The 3948-nt window shown below is 35.8% G+C and overlaps 1 pseudogene; it reads left to right on the forward strand.

Moving 5' to 3' along the window:
- Positions 1–1599: 1599 nt before the first annotated feature.
- Positions 1600–3665, forward strand: LOC148025627 (uncharacterized; annotated as a pseudogene).
- Positions 3666–3948: the final 283 nt, after the last annotated feature.

The raw sequence follows: 3948 nt of genomic DNA on the forward strand, positions 1-3948 counted from the left end.
GTTCTATCCTACTCTATTACATTTGTTATGTGTCTTGAGAATGCATGTATTGTAGTCTATAAATTGCATTGAATATAAGCTTTAAAAGTGTATGTATTGTGAGCTATAAGAGTGTATGCAATGAATGCATATAAGGTACTTACAAAACTATTAAAGATATATAGCATAAAGTGTGCCGAGTTTTAACTTCATGTCATCAACTATGACCAATAGATACACCACTATATGTAGCTAAACTACATCAATCTATGTATTACAAGAATCAACATTACTCTATCACATAATGGATGCAATTAAAAATGTTTGTACTATAGAAATTTATGCTACTCGATTGCATTGATTTTAAGCTACTATGGTGAAAGGTATGCACATAACTATTAATGATGCAAAGCATGAAATGTAATCGAAGTTGTAACTATATTTCATGTACTATGAGCAATAGATACATCACTATATGTAGTTAAACTACATCAATGTATATGCTACAAGAAATAAAGTTCCTCTATTACATTTCGTATTTGCTCATATAAGAATGTGTATTTTATAAGTATTATATTAGGTAACCACAAAATCATTAGTGATGCACAACATGAAGTTCAAAGTTATTAATGTATGACACAAGAGAGAGAGAGAGAGAGAGAGAGAGAGAGAGAGAGAGAGAAAGAGAGAGAGTCGAGCTTGCACTAATGTATTCCTTTTTTACACTACAATAATATGTAAACTAATCATACTTTACAAAACAAACAACTTTAGAGGAAAGTAAGATTTAGTCTATATAATAAAATATATTGATGGGATAACTTTGCTTTTGTGTAGATACATAGCCCATATTCTCACTCTCTTCTGCTAAATATGGCAAGCCCACAATCCCTGACATTGCCTGTCGGCATATTTAGCGCAAAGCATTTACAATGGCAGCTCGTTTATGACAAGAGATCAAAATATAAGGTTTTGAGAAGGGCAATTATTCCATGGTGTCGAGTAAATGATTTTGCACAAGGGGAAGGAAAAAATAATGATTTTCCTACAACTTTCAAAAAGTACTCTCACCATCAACGACAACCAAATGAATTGAAAAACCCATTAGACAACACATGGATAGAGAAGATCACGTAATTGCATATAATTATTTTGCTACTTATATTGATTTCCTTATTATTTGTCCACACTTATAGCTACAACATTCATTTCCTACAAATCAGATTTTGGTGTGCTTATGGTCCTAAGGACACTCGAAATGTGGAGGTTTTATGTCCCAATGACATCTTGACCAGTCAAGGACAACCAAGAAAACGCCGACCACGCAAAACAATGGGACAACTTAACAAGGGTTGTTTGTGTCATTTTATAGTGACTCGCCTATCCCATGACACTAGTTTGGCATTTATCTCATTTATCAATCCGTATCATACTGATGATGCAGATATGATTTGTCATGGCATTGCAATGGAGGATTTAAATGTCTATTCACATTCCTTATTTTCCCCATGGATATCACTAGAGAAAAAAATATGGGTGTCCAGTATGTTATACAAAGGTTTTTCACCGCAACAAGTATTGGAGTGTCACATTCAATATGTGCATCAGCGCCAAAGCAACAATCCAAATCATCCTATGGAAAGAGATGACTTTCTCTCCATCCAAGATATTATGAATATATCTAGGAAGCTTGCCATTGACCAATATCAATTACATGACAATGATGCTGAAAGCACAAAGAGATGGTGCATTGAAAACAAGGAAATGACATTTGTGTATCAGGAACAAAATCTTTCTACTAATAAGGATTTCATATTGGGGATTCAAACAGCATGGCAACGAGATATGTGTGACAGATATGGAAATGGCAACTTATTAGCAATGGATTCAACATTTGGTACAAACAAGTATAAGGTAATTTATTAATATTATTCTTGCGTACTTATAGTTTTTACTTCTCAAAATTTTATGCTTTTTGCTTATATTTGAAACTTGCATTTGACAGTTCAATTTATACACAATCCTTGTATTTGACTCCCACCGAAATGGTGTCCCAATTGCTTGGGTGTTAACCTCAAGTGCAACATTTGAGGTAAACAAATTTTGGCTCACAAAGTTTAGGGATCACATGCTAGATTTTCACAAATCATGGGAGCCAACAGCTTTTTTGGTGGATGATGCTGAAAGAGAGATAGATGCTTTAAGGTACATTTGACATGCATGCGTCCTTTTGGAAAACATTTAATTCATGGACTAAAAGCATTACATTTTTTACGAATGTATTGTGTGTAGGGTTGTCTTTAATTTGCCTATTTATTTGTGCCTATGGCATGTCCGTCGTTGTTGGTTAAAGCATCTTATTAAAAAAGTCCCACAATGGCCAAAAAGGGTTGCGATTTTTCGAGCTCTAGGCAATATTATGAATATGAAAGGTGAATGCAAGGCAACAGAAGTGGCTATAAAGGAGGAAGCAAGGGATATGATAGATATATTTAAAAAGGAGTTTGCAAATGAGATAACATTCTTGCACTACTTCAAAACATATTGGGAGCCCAAGATTGGTGAGGACTCCTAATTATCTATTTCAAATTACTTTGTTATATTTTCATTTTTATACATATTTTAAATAGTTGTATTATGTGTGTGTTGCAAGGTATGTGGATACGTGCAACACGTACACTTCCACATTTTGGTCAAGACACCAATGGTGCTATAGAGGCATACCATGGCACTTTAAAGTACAAATTCTTAGGTAGCTCAAAGAGATTGACTGGCAGACGAGTGGATTGGCTCCTTCATAAATTGACAAGTTCAGCTCTTCCATATTATTGGTATGTGCAAGCTATGAAAGAAATTGGATTTGTGAGAAATAATAACATTGAAAAGATAGTGGCCAACTCATATGAGAGCGATTTGAAGATTCTAGTCGAGTATGTTAGATTCGAAATGAATGGTGCAAGGGCTTCATGTGCGTATGTAAGAAGCATGTCCAAAGACACTATTGAATACACAGTTTATAATGCGGATTGTCAATGGGCATGTTGTACATGCAAGTGGGCAGAGTTGGGGAACATATGTAAGCATCAAATCAAGGTGCTACTTCTTTTAGGATACCGAATACTACAGTGGTGGCACAATGTATGGACTTATATAAAGACGTGGAAGCAAGAGGAAAATATAAAGGACTTATAAGTAACTCTCATGTGATACAGGATGAGGTTGCACATGATCCTTACACGCCAACCACGTTGTTGGATGTGGATAATCTCCAAGACATGGATACAACTATGATTAATATCTCCCATGAAGACACCCACCCATCCACAGCATTGCAACATCTATGCCACGATGTATTGGATTTGGTGGGGGGTGACATGGAGCTTATTTCTGAGGCGTGTTCTTCTATGAAGAAGATGTTGAGCCAACTTCGAGCTCTGAAAGCTCGTAGAGAAGATATGTGCAATACAGAATCTTTTGTGCCCACCAATGATGGATTTGGAAATACCATACAACGAGCTAAGCCTTTCATTGAAAAACGGCTAACTAAAAGAAGAGTTTCTAGATTGGTAGAATCACCCACAACATCATCATTCATGGCTCCACCCAAAACCAAACGGCCCTCAATGCAAGAGAAGCTTGATGCTAGAGCCAATAAAGAAGATGAAGAAGCCCATGCCTCTAGATAGGAGAAATGCTACATTGTTATATTCTTATGGTACTCTTATTAAATTGTGAAATATTTGAGCTTTTATTCTCTATGCCTTTAAGCATGTGTATTAGCCCTATCAAGTTTTAATGAATTATAGTTGTGCATGCGTGCGTGTGTGTGTGCGTGAAGTAAGCTTAAAAAGAGAGAGAGAGAGAGAGGGGGGGGATTTTGAGTGTGCGAGAATGAGTGAATGAGAGTAAGCCTAAAAAGTAATATTGAGTAAGAGAGGGGGAGGAAATTTTGAGTGTGAGAGAATGAGT

Source organism: Lygodium microphyllum, chromosome 14, assembly GCF_053477565.2.
Source record: "Lygodium microphyllum isolate KBCC chromosome 14, Lygodium_microphyllum_v1.1.10, whole genome shotgun sequence".
NCBI classification, from domain to species: Eukaryota; Viridiplantae; Streptophyta; class Polypodiopsida; order Schizaeales; family Lygodiaceae; genus Lygodium; species Lygodium microphyllum.